General features: G+C 40.7%; 1 protein-coding gene across 9 annotated transcripts in view; it reads left to right on the top strand.

Annotated features, from left to right (window-relative positions):
- PRDM2 (PR/SET domain 2) overlaps nucleotides 1-13,135 on the top strand; it is a 120,511-nt gene that overhangs the window by 57,655 nt on the left and 49,721 nt on the right. For 2 of the 9 annotated variants that reach the window (XR_015555848.1, XM_087446777.1), the window contains one exon: nucleotides 12,220-12,278. The exons of the other annotated variants lie outside the window; for them this stretch is intronic. The gene's annotated coding sequence lies outside the window, so the exon portion shown is untranslated. Of the gene's footprint in view, nucleotides 1-12,219; nucleotides 12,279-13,135 lie in introns of those variants that run through there. 9 annotated transcript variants of the gene reach the window in all.

Here is a 13,135-nt window from a genome sequence, read left to right as displayed (position 1 = left end):
TCTTTTTTACCACTCAGGTTAAACCAGTGTCAGATGTCACAAGGGATCCTAGCTGACTTCATTCATTTCAGTGTATTTTGATATGGACATATTTCATGATTTGACATTTATCAGCACATCATGTCATTCTGTGATGAATCACTGCTTTCTGTTGATGGTGACAATGACATCAGTTACTCGTTTCTTGAGCGTATCTCGCAGGTGCCTAGTGCTGCGCTGGGTGCTCCGTATCCATCATTGCTGATCCTCCCAGGAACCCTGCAAAGCAGGGATCATTCTCCTTCTTTGTAGATGAGGAAACTGGTGCTCAGAGGGCTTCTGTGGTTTGCTCAAGTCACCCAGCTACTAAATTACTGGCTCCGCCTTGCCTAACTCCGGTTTTTATTCCTAATATTTCTAAGTAGGACAGTTACACTGAATAAGTAGCAGTGTTTTATAAGGCTTTGCTAATTAGCCAAGAAGAATTTTCACTACTTACTTTAGAGTTGCCCACTTTAATCCTAAATAATAAGGCAGTGTGATTAAGTGAAGTCATTGGTGTTGGAAAGCCAAGTTATGGCGAGAACTAATGCCTTCAGTTATTTTTGCTTTGGGGGTTTAGGGATTGAATAGATTTATTGTATTCCTTTGAGTGCTTCAAATAAACAGTTTTCAAAAACACTAACATTACATTTTATCCCTTGCTGGCTGTTGTCTGTTGTGTTTTTTTAACGACATATTTGTCGGTTTGGGCTTTTTATGAATAAGTCATTTCTCTTAAGTTTTATATTATTTTTGAAATCAGTTTAGAAACCACAAGAATAGAGTGAGACATTGTCTTTGCCAAACTCCCTCTCCAGTGTGGATGGCAGAGGGGTTGGGTCAGGATCCTGGAGCTCTTTTATTTTGTCTTATTGATGGTTTCAAAGAGCCCATGACGTTGAGCTTCCTCCTCTGCACCAGTGTTCTTTTGTTGAGAATGACTTGCTAAACGTTGAGAATGACTGAATAAAATATAATTTTTAAAGTTTTCGTAATCTGAGTGTTATAGATCATGAATGTGTTTTAATTAACACACACTCTAAAAATTAAATCTAGGAACTGTAAATGCAATTCTGATTTGCTTGTGGATATAAATCAGTTAAATCGTACTTGTTACTTTCTTTCACTGCCTTATAATGTGACACCAATAAAAGATGGGGAATTCGTTTTTTTGTTTTGTCAAATGTCTACTTAGGGGGGCATAGCTTTTTATTTTTTTTACCTTTTCCTTTAAGAGGAACTCATTGGAACTGTTTGAAGCAGTATCTTAAGAGGTTTTGTTTGCTGATAAAGCTGTTCCTGTTCTAGCGGCTTTGACTCATTCCTGAGGAAAAGCACAAAAAGAAACAAAAATGAGAAAGGAGTTGCCCTAACCTGTCTGAGAGCACTCTTGGGTTTTCCTCATGAGGGCCAAGGGTTGGTTTCTCAATGGTTTTGATCTCACGATAGAGTCTTTAGAATATGTGTTTGTTTATAAAATCTTAAAAACTTCTTTCACGTGTAACAAAATGTAATCTGGCGGGTTCTCCCTGAAACTTTTACTGAGAGTGCTTTTTCCCCGTGTTGCTTCAAGATGTAGCGAGCCCACCCCCACGCCTCAGACGCGTGTATAGTCAGCTAGACGGACCGCTGCTTAGTCTAGGGCAGTTTTCCTTTCTGTTCTACCCTTTTCTCTGAAAAGTAGGAGGCGGTAACTTTGTTTAAAAGGTTAAAACTTAGTGCGTATATTAGGAAGAAAAAGTCCTGAGGGATTATGAGTAAGAGACTAGAAAATTCTCAGCGTTCTGGAGCATTTGTTGTAACTATTCCCTCTCCCCATTTTTGTGGTCATGACCCTGAAATTTAAAAAGATTTTTTGATGGAAGTTTTAATAATCTGGTAAATGTGGTATAGTTATTGTAAATGTTCCATGTTAGTTAATATATTTATTTTTAGTATACAGAGAATATTTGAATATTTTCAGAGGCAAGAGATTTATTCTAACCATAAAATAAGGATTTTTTTTGTGTGTGGTATATAAAAATACCGTTGTCTAAAATAAGTTTATGACATCTACAATCCTAGCTAATTTGATACCTTCAGAACTTTCACTTTTATATGTTACTAGTTTAATCAGTGTCTGAATGACCAAAACCTAATTTCAACCTTAATGAATTAGCTATATGTTACCAGCTATGTATAGTTGAGGAAGATTATCTTTGCTTTGGTTAAAAAGAAAAGCAGTGAGTGTTACTTAGGTTAAAATACCCCTCCCCCTGTATTTCTCTGTAAGCCACCATGATAAACAATCTTTTCTCCTTGTACTTATCATCCTCCTCTTGGTGCAGTCTTTTGTAGGTTTCCTGAGACACCACATGCCGCAAAAATGAAGGCAGACTGGTTTGTTCACCAGTGTTTAGAACCCCCAAACTGAATTATGTGCAATGTTTAAAATTGCAGTGCAGTTTCGAGTGGGCACCAGTGCAACTTCTGTGCCTTTTGTTGTTCTTTCTGCTGTTTGGCCTCTTCGGTTCAGTTTTTATTTTCTTGCCAGTTTGAGGTGTAGAATATGCCTTTCTGGTTCTGTTGGCTGTAACGTATGAGATGATCAGAATCTGTTTATGGAATAAAGTGACTGCTGGCTGTAAGTAGAATGTTGAGGTCCCTCTGAGGAATGAGGGCTTCACTGCCCTCTGCCTCTTGCCTTGGTACCTTCGCTGAGCGCATGGTAATGTTGGCGTCAGTGGAGACCTGTCATGTTCATTTCTAACAGGTTCATGCTGCAGGCAGCGCGGTGTTGGTTAGTTGCAGTTTTGATCTTTTACACATGGAATAGTCTCCTTGTCTATTTACCTATTATGGATTGTAGTTTTTGTAGCGTTAACACAGTTTCCCTCTCACTGGCATCCAAAACAAATAATAAACAGGAATAACTATCAGTAGTCTCACTCTTGGTTGGGATTTTGAACAAGGTCTTAAGATTTCAAATTTGCTTGTTTTTAGGAGTTTTATTAGCTGCTAGCTGTATTATCACAGGAAGTATCTTTTCCTTGCTAGGTGTGATCATAGGAATATTTGATAAGAAGATCAAATTTAAGTGTTAAGCTTAATATCTATTTGCAGTTTTGATTCCATCAAAATGGTGAATTCAGGATAGAGAATAATGTAAATTGCTGTCTGTATGCCAAGCTAAATTAAATTCATGGTTGCAGTAGAGTGTAGAAAATATTAAATCAGGAAAAAGTGATGTTGAACTATTTCTGACTCTCTTCAGTTTTAGACAGACAGGGTCCTCTAAATTGCATGGACAGTTGTCAGAAAGGACATGGAATTGGTAAGCTTTGTTTCCATAATGAATGATTGTTGTAATCCTCCCACCCCCAACTTCAATTTCTGTGCTAAAGCACTTGAAAAAAACCCAAAAACGATCTAAAGTTTTTTTAGTGGGGTGGGAGTGTATTGCTTGGGCTTCACTATTACTTCTGTGTTAAGTACACCTTGATCAGTACTTTGCAAATGGATAACTTGTTTAAAATGAGACTGAAATTGTGTGTGCGCGCGTTGGGTGGAGGCAAGAAGGGCAATATTGCTGACCCAGCTATATTTTTGAGTGCTGGGAGATGTACAATATGAGGACTTGATTGTGGCATGTTAGAACATAGCCTTGGAATTACGAGGCCAGATTCAAATCCCAGCCCCAGCAGTTAATAGCAGTGTGACTTTGCATGGGTTAGTCTCTGTGTTTTGATCTTCATTCAGTGTACCCGTCTGTAAGATGGGGATATGACCTACCTTGTAGGTTGCTGTGAGCATTAAGTGAGAGCCTCATAGGAACACGCGTGGCATGCCAACCTTGGTCCTTTCCATTGTCGTTGCTGGGCACCAGCAAAATTAGCTCCGTGGGGACTCTGCCTGTCCTTTCGCTTATCATGGCACTTCTGAACTTAAAAAAAAAAAGAAAAAACAGTTTCAGCATCTTCTAACATGTCCTTTTAAAATCTGTGTATTTTCCTTTGGTGACATGGAGTGAGTTCAGTAGATTGCAAATTTGCTGAGAGTAAAGAGCTTCTTTGGATCTGCAGCTAGATCGACATCAGGATACTAGAGAATTGCCCAGGTGCTAGAGACCGGTGTCTCTTAAAAGCTGTCTTATTTCACTGGTTACCTGAACTAGGACATCTGTGGTTACTGGGTTGATGGGTTAGACAACGCTTGGCATTGATTTGTTGCATGGGCCTGGGCAGAAGTAAACGAGGTTCACTGTCTGGTTGCTGCTCAAGTGAAGGGTTAACTGTTGTCTTCCTGTTCTTCTGTCTTACCTTGATGTGGTCCAGACCACTCATGACTCTATTGGACTGTTCTAACTAAATTTTATGTGGATGATGTTTTGGATGCATTTTTCTTAGATATTAAATGATCAGAGAGCCTTGAAAGTAACTGTGTGGGAGCAATTTCAGTGCTATATATGACAGATTAGGAAATGTCATCTTACATCTTTTTTTTTTTCTCTTTTGGTGAGGAACTGACCTAACATCTGCCAGTCCTCCTCTTTTTTTGCTGAGGAAGATCAGCCCTGACCTAACATCTGCCAGTCCTCCTCTTTTTTTGCTGAGGAAGACCAGCCCTGGGCTAACATCCCTGCCCATCTTCCTCCACTTTATATGGGACGCCGCCACAGCATGGCTTGCCAAGCAGTGTGACCGTGCGCGCCCGGGATCCGAACCAGCGAACCCCTGGCTGCTGCAGCGGAGCGCACTCACTTAACCGCTTGCGCCACTGGGCCGGCCGCTGTCATCTTACATCTTGATGTGAAATCAGGAAAAAACGAAAGTGTGAAAGAGCTGTTTTCTTAGGAGAAGTGACTAATTAAGTTGACCATATCCATTCTAAGGAAACAAATGTCCTGATTGTGCATCATGTTTATCGAGCAGTCTGAGGAGGCGGGGTTCTTTTTCAGGGATCACACAGAGCACTCCTGTTGATAATGAACATTTACAGGAACTCACAACTTGACTCTGAGCCTCCAAATGTTGTGTTTATGTCTATTTGTGACTATCTGGGGAGGGAAGAGGTATTCTCTGATTTTCAGAGGGGTCTAAGGTTTCTTCCCGAAAAGATTGGGAACAGCTAAAGTGAACTAGTATGTTTAATTTTAAAAATTAAGCAGAGACACGGCCAGTCTGGCCCCGTGGTGTAGTGGTTGAGTGCGCGCGCTCCGCTCTGGCGGCCCAGAGCTTGGAACCTTGGGCGCGCACTGGCACACCACTTGTCGAGCCGTGCTGTGGTGGTGTCCCATATAAAGTGGAGGAAGGTGGGGACGATGTTAGCCCAGGGCCAGTCTTCCTCAGCAAAAAGAAAAGAGGAGGATTGGCATGGATGTTAGCTCAGGGCTGATCTTCCTCACCAAAAAAAAAAAATTAAGCAGAGACAGAAGCAATAAAATCAGTAAGTTACAGACTTAAAAAATGAAATATACTCACAACTTCTGCTGTTAGAGCATTAATGTATATTGATGGAAATGTTAGTGAGTGTTTGACAGCCTTCCCTCTTCTCCTGGTAAACTTCTGTCCTCACTGGACTTGTACATTTCCATCATGGTATCAGAGTGGAATCGTGTGAATCAGTGTAGAACAAACGAACAAAACAAATGGATGAATTTGGAATTGTTAGTGGAAGCAGAATGTCATTGTCCTCATAAGAAGGAACACATGCTGACAATTTAGACTTGTAGGCGTGGAGTTTCTGTAATTTGTTTAGGAGAATCTACTGTGGATAATCTTTACAATTGATTCCATTTATTGAGTCTGTGTCAGGCCCAACGACAGTATCAGGTAGTTATTGCCAGCATGTATTGTAGTTAGTTCCCATCTGCCCTGAACAGGATTATTTCTCATTAATCAAATCATGGCCCAAGGCTGCGCAATATAGTTTCAGTTTCGTGAATTTCAGCGTGTGGCTTCTGTCCTTTGAGGACCTGCTTTATTCTGAGTGCTGCCCTGACACGGGGAAGGCGAGGAGAGCGCAGTCCAGTGTCTCACTTTAGTTGGGGTCAGCTCTTTCCAGGGAACATGTGTGACCTTGAGGACACAGGAACCTTTTGGGAGCAGGTGGAATGAGTGGCTGGATTGAGAAGCAGACCCTTTCTCCCAGCATGGGCACTGACCTACGAGGCAGCTGTGTGTCAAATCCTAGTCCTTTGTGAGCTTTCCTCCAGGCTTTGTTCCCTAGGGTCATTATTTTACCTATATTGGTAAAAGAGAGAAGCAGCATCAGCTCGGGACGATGTAGGATAATCCTGGGCGACCAGCACCGAGTAAGATTGAGTGTTTCTAAAAGGCTGCCATCTCAGTGCTGGTTCTGGAGCCTGTTAGCAAAGCTGGAGGCCCATGGCTGTGCTCCTAAGGAGGGTCACAGATTTCAGCTGCTTGGTCAGCCCATTCTCTGAGCATCCTTGCTTTACCTGGCTGGATGGCTGTTTACACCCCGCTGCTCATCTCTCTCCCTCCCTCTCCCCACCTCCCTGTCCTGTCCTTCCCTATTCTTTCTTCCTCCCTCCTTCCTTTCCTTCCCTCCTTCTTATTTTTAATGAAATACAGACTCTTTGGAACATTTTTTTCCCCACTCAAAATTTGCTTCTTGTTGACATTAGTAGGGCCTTTCTGCAAAGGGGCTTGCTTTTCACAAAATTAGACATATAACTTCAATTTTAAATTCCTCTGGGGCAGACATCTTTGTAGTAATGTATATGTATTCTCTGTAACTCTTAACAAAGTGCCTTGTACATAATAAACACCTGAGAAAAATTATCAAAATACTTCTACTTCACCATTATTCCAGAAACTTTACAAAGTACGTAAAGGAAAAAATGTTATAATCTAGCAAGAGTAATGAGCTTGGGCTAAGTTTGAATGGTAGTCTGATATAGGCTAGTATATCTGAGAATGAGATGTGTTGTTAAATAGGCTAGTAGCATTTTGTTTTTAGGTGGAGATCTATAAGAAAAAAATCCGGAATTGAATTTAAATGTAATTTGTGATTTAAAAAATAATGACTTTATGGGGATAACACATTTTAGTTCCTTCTCTGCTTCTTGAATCTGAAAGACAGCCTTGGCAGTTCTGAGTTTGTCAGAGCGGGTCTGCTGGTGCCTGCCCCTGTGCATGTATACACCTCGAGAGGTCCAAGCTCTTCTCCCGTGGGGCAGCGATTTGTCAGTTCTGCACTCCGAGAGGGGCATGTCTGCAGGCATGGAAGGGTCTGGAAAAGGTCTTGGGCAGAAGGGAATGACATCATCTAGCAATAGTGTTGAAGCGTTTTAAAAATTATACTGGAATAAAAGTGTCCCATTTCATGGTAGGTCCAAGTGATTAGGTAGTTTAATATTCTGTAAATTCTCTTGTCTTTATAAACAACTTTCTTAAACCTGTACCAAGATGTGGCATATTCAAATGCCATTGCCTAGTTTTTGCATTTTAGTAGAAGCAAAATAAAAGCTAGTGAACAGTACTCGATTATCACAGTCCAACTGCCAAAACATTGACCCTCAGCTTATATCTGGGAAACACTTAACATGATGGTTTGAAATAGATTTTTTATTTAAATAATGTTGGGTATAATAACCAACTACAGTGAAACAAGACAGAATAGGAGGTGTGTGGCTGTTCAAATGGAGGAGACCAATTAATTTTTGTTTGAAGTAATGTGAGGCATAGGAAAAAGAGTGGAAGGATATACACCAAAAGGTTAGCAGTGGTAATATGAATGTGTAAGCAGTTTTGGCTGTTTAATAATGTCTGTTACTAATAGTTTAAATCCTTTTTAAATCTTTATAACTATGTGTGTGTTGTGGATTTGGTATTTCTGGGGATAGTACTTTTTTCTGGACACTTATGTTGTGGGTGTACAGGTAGGAGATAGAAAACAGAGAAATACTTCAGCAGTACTTTTTGCTGTGCAGGCAAAGTGGAAAATTGAGGCCTTTTCCAAATTGTACTGTTATAAAATTGCTTGTTAATTGCTTGTTAATCTCACCCAATGGAAACATTTTCAGTGGTCTCATTAATTTTGCTTTTGTAGGTGTTGCTTTTTTTAAAAAAATTACTCCTTTATTTTTTGCATAATGTAACCAAATGTTCGTCTAGAAAGATTAGAAAATGCAGACAGATAGGGAGATAGCTATCATACCCTCATCAGTAATTACTGGGAGCCACTTGCCCACATCGTACTGTCTCTCCTTTCGGTTCACGTCTGTGGACACATTGTAGGCTGGTCTTATTCATTAGTGATATGGCTTGACCATTGCTCCTGTGAGCATTTCTGTAAACAAATGTAGAGAATGAATTTTCAGTGTTGCAGTTGTGTCTTGACTCAGATTTATATCTAGATTTTACTTCCAGAAAATATTTTAAATTTTATAGTTAATTCATCAGGGTATAGTATTGTAAAATTTATCATGCGCTTTGAGAGGAAAAAAAGGACTTCCTTTTAGCTGAGAATAACCAAGTCTCGAGGGTGTGGCCGTCCCCTCTGTTTTGGGTGGTTGCCAGGCTCTTATACCGCACCACTTCTCTGCACAGCTCCCAGTCCTGCTTTGTTTGGCCACAGGGGACTGACACCTGAACTTGAATTAGGTTCTTCACTTTGTGGTTGCCAATTCACTTTTTATATGTAAGGTTTTCAGACTTTAGATACATATATTTTTTCCCTGTAAAATAAAAGCTACTGAAAATCCATGAGAAGAACCCTAGAGATTAAAATAATTATAAAGTAGAACAGGCTGGCAGCTTAAGTTTCAGAGATATTTAATTAGTCTCTAAAATCATTTTATTCATGCCACAAGACTTTTTGAGGTTCCAAAGAGTATAAGGAAATGTAATGCTTTCTTAATTTGAATTTATTAAAGTTTATTTGGGGAGCCCTTTCTCGTACTTGGAATTATGCAGTCAAAGCCACTAAAAGCCTTTTTTAGAGAAAGTAAAAGCTCCCTTCAGATGTGATCTTTGCTGTGTCCCATCAGCCTGACATTTGGAAGAGTTGGGGAGCCGGAGTCTCCACAGCGGCAAAGGCTGTGCACCCCCTGGCAGGACACAGGCATTCCAGGAATTTATACTGTGATCTGCAACACTGAAAAATCCAGAACTTTTCCATTGTTTCTGTTGGAAGCAAAGCCTAGAGTCCTGTTTTAATACCACGAGCAACTTAAAACCAGAGAGGTTTTATTTGTGTAATTTGCCTCCAGGATTACGGACGGCTCTTGGTGAGTTTACAGAAAAAGATTTGAAATTATGCCCAAGGAGCTTAACAGAATTTTTTACTATCAGGTACATTTCAAAGTTATTTTAACTGTAAAAGAAATCTAAGGAAAATGTATAGCATATTACTTACATGAAAACCAACTGTGCAGCATCTTACGCCTTCAGACTTGTCTCCTTCAAACGCTGTGGACTGATGGGGCTGGGCCCTGAGTGGCTTGTTTCCTCACTGATCCCTCCTTTGTGACGGCCACTTCTAACCATCTGGTAAGCACGTCCCTTGGGGGGTCACACTGTTGACCTCTGTGGAAGCCTCTCTGGTCACACTTTCCGGGGCGCTGTTCTTTCATCAGTCCTGCTGCCCAGGTTCCCAGTTGTTTTCTCATGACTTCTCATGATTCCACGGTACCCAAGTCATTATCTTCTTTTTTTAAGCACACATTAAGGATATTGAAATGGACCATTAATTCCTTGAGGAAAACTTAGTTTTATATATCAGTTTCCAGCTTCTCTCCTCTCTACTCATCACACCAACTGCAGAACGTTAAACCACCAGCAGATGTAAAACAGTGCTGAGGTCTAACGCTGACCACCCTTTACCAGCTCACGTGTGACATCATTGTGGTCGTTCTTTAAGCTGAGAACTTTGCTCTTCTCCAGATTCCCCTTCCTTACTACCTGATCTGTTGTGGGCTTGTGGGCTTTTTTAAAAATCTTAGTAAAGAAGTCATTTCACGTGCACTTTATGCTTTTTCCCCAGTTAAGCTTTTCATCTTGCTTTCGGAACTCGGACTTATCTCTAAACCGGACGTCCTGAGTGCTGATGTTAGGGCCACGCTGGCCTGCTGTCCTGAAAATCACACCCTTGCCTTTTCAAGATTCAAAAAGATGGATACTGACTTTATATATTAATGATGAATTTCTCAAACTTGCCTGAAATGCAGATGGCACTGTGAATTCTCTTTTTTAAGGGTGCAATTAGACCCCAGAAAGTGTCACTCCCTGACAAGGCTGCTGGAACACAGTGGTTGGAGTAGTGAATTGGGTGGGAATAAAAGCCCCAGTTGTGCTACAAACTTGCTGTGAGATTTTAGGCAATTCATATATAATGAGGTAAAGATCAGAGTGTGTTTGGGAAGCAGACTAAGACCATCTTTAAGGCTCCCTCTCTAGATCTTAGGGTTCTTCTCTCTTACTTTTTAATGTAGCCCATTAATTCCATTATTCCATGTCTATTCTGTTCTCTAAGATCTGTACCTTTGTCGAAGCCTTTCTTTAACCTCATATGAAAGCATGCTTCCAATCTTCAGATTTCCTGGAGGGACCCTCTCATTTAGGGGCAGGAAGAAGAGGAATATTTTGCAAAAGAATGGTCACGAAAGGAGGAGATCCTGGATGGTAGTGTCATAAGGCTGGGGAGAGGAATTTTAAGAATATAAGACCATCAAACTGTCAAATGCAAAGGAGAAACTTGGGGCACGTAAAGCCTGAAGAAATTTTGGGTTTTGCAGTTGTGAGATCAGTGGTAACCGTGGAAAGTGGAGTTCCAGCAGAGTGGAGAGGTGAAAGTTCAGTTGCAGGGATGAAGGGCTGAATGTGGGGTGAGGAACTGGGGCAGCAGGCACAACCTACCTTTGGGGGAGTTGATTACGGATCCCGTTCAGGGCAGCTTATGTCCTCGATGACCTTTTGTGGTACGATTGTGGAACTCTCACAGGTGGGGCCTCACCTGGTTTGGAGTCAGCTGTGTATCTGAGGGAGATGGTGGGCCCTCCAAACAGAGATTGGTAGACCGGCTTCTCTGCACTGATGCTGAATTCTAATTTTATACTCCAGAGTGGGTATCTCCCCAGTGAGGAGGCAGCATACTTTGAGTTACATATGGTTCTAAATTTAATTCATTTAAATCACCAAATGCATGAGCCTTCACTGTTGTGATGAATTTTTAATGTAACTTGAGCAAGCCTTCTAGAATTTTGCATTCTCTCTGATGCCTGAACATTTTTAAGTGAAACATCATTCTAGAATTTTCTAGTGTTTGTCCAGTTTATTAGAACAGTAGAACACAGTCCAGACCTAGGGTAAATTATTCATGTGATGCTTTAGGCAATTTTGGTTTTGCCACTTGCATCCCAGACACTTGCAGTATAATGCTCCACATCGTGTTTAAAAAGTAGTCATTATGGCTGTCAGATTCTCTATATGGAGGCTATTTCACTAGAACATCCAGTTTTATTGATATTATTTAATGGTGAATCATATTTGCTCAGATTGGGGTTCTGTGCTATTGAGCGATACTTGTTTCTGGCATAAGATAAAATTGAAATGGAAAAAAATCTTTATCTAATTTGATTGTTACTCCTTTTCTATAAATGCAGTGGAAGTCTTTATACCACTTTTCTTTCATTTGCCCTTGAAACCAAGTGAAAAAATGGATATAAAGTGCTTTGTAAAGAATAAGATATTCTTATTGTGCCATTATTGGTCTTAAGAAATAAATGTAGTAGAAAGAACAATTTTAGCATCATCCTCCTCGGGTTTTAATTCTAGCTCTAGAGCTAATTTAGTTGTGTGACCTCGGGCAGATGGCTGCGTGTCTCCAGTCCTTGGGTGTCTCTGTAAAGTGAGAGGCATGGATTGGGACTTTCGGTCTTCTAGCAGAAATGGTACGCAGTGGTGACAGCATCAATTTTACAACACAGGCCTGGCACAGGCCGGAGAGTAAGTATACTGCACTGGTCCTGTCAGCAACTAAGAACACACTTAAAGACTAACTTGTGTGTGTGTGTGAGAACCTTGATACAGTAGGTAACTGCTATTTTCCTTCTGTTTCATTCTATTTTCTTCATAACTCTGTGTATTTCTTTTCCTTTTATACATACAGTTTAGTCCTGTCCTTCATTATGTTCTTTGTCGTCGTTTCCATTTCACTTTCCTTGTGTTTCATTCCTGTATCTTTCTTGTTTAGACCAAGTGGAGCACGCAGCTGGCAATAGCCTCTATGTAGGACCCTTCAGGAACCTGATGGTAAGTGCACATGTGTGCTTACCAGGCTCCCAGTGGGCTCTGCCGGACCCGTGCTTGAGGTGCCTCCTGCCGCATAGAGAGAAACCAACGAGTCCCCTCACCCCCTTGTAAAAATCATTATAGGTTGTTTTTGATTATAGGCTTGTTTTTGTTTTTTCTTTTAATTTGATTATAAATAGAACAGAAACCAAGTATCAGGAAAAAAAGTTACTGATTTAAGGATGTGTAGCAGGTTCCACCACCTGTTAGGGCAGTATCTGGCCTTGTGAGTGACACCAAGCATATCTAAGTGTGAGTCAGGACGCCCGGCTCCTAATTTCTGTTCTGTCGTAGACTGATTCATCCCCCTGGGGCCCTGGCCTTCCTTTTCCTTCAAAATAGGTGATTTCAATAGCCCCTTCACCTCTAGTCTGCGGTCCCAATGGGAAATAACTCGGGTGTTAGATGGTTCTGATTAAGATTGAGAAAATCATTTCATGTATCAGATAGTCTCAGTTCCACGAATGAATGATATTTAGATTCATGATAGACTCATTTCCGTCATAGACTAAGTGTGTCGGTGTTCACCAAAGGTACTTTGGAGGTACATTTAATTGTTCCATTCCTTAGTTTTTAGAATTGGTTTATTAGTGTTATTCAGATACTTTTTAAATGTTTAATAGATATATAGACTTCAGAGTCCCTTATGTCTGTAGTGACCCATGTTATGTTGGTTTAGCCCAGTCATTCTTAACCTAGGGAGACACTCCCTCCTCTTGGGAACATTTGGCCATGTCTGGAGACTTTTGCTTGTCACAGCTAGAAGGGGGCTGCCACTGGCATCTAGTGGGTGGAGGTCAGGCATGCTGCTAAGCATC

The sequence above is a fragment of the Ceratotherium simum genome, chromosome 22 (genome assembly GCF_057802395.1).
Source record: "Ceratotherium simum simum isolate JZ-2026a chromosome 22, ASM5780239v1, whole genome shotgun sequence".
In the NCBI taxonomy this organism is placed as follows: domain Eukaryota; kingdom Metazoa; phylum Chordata; class Mammalia; order Perissodactyla; family Rhinocerotidae; genus Ceratotherium; species Ceratotherium simum.
Note: the sequence above shows the minus strand (reverse complement) of the source record. Positions and strands in the feature narration are given on the sequence as shown.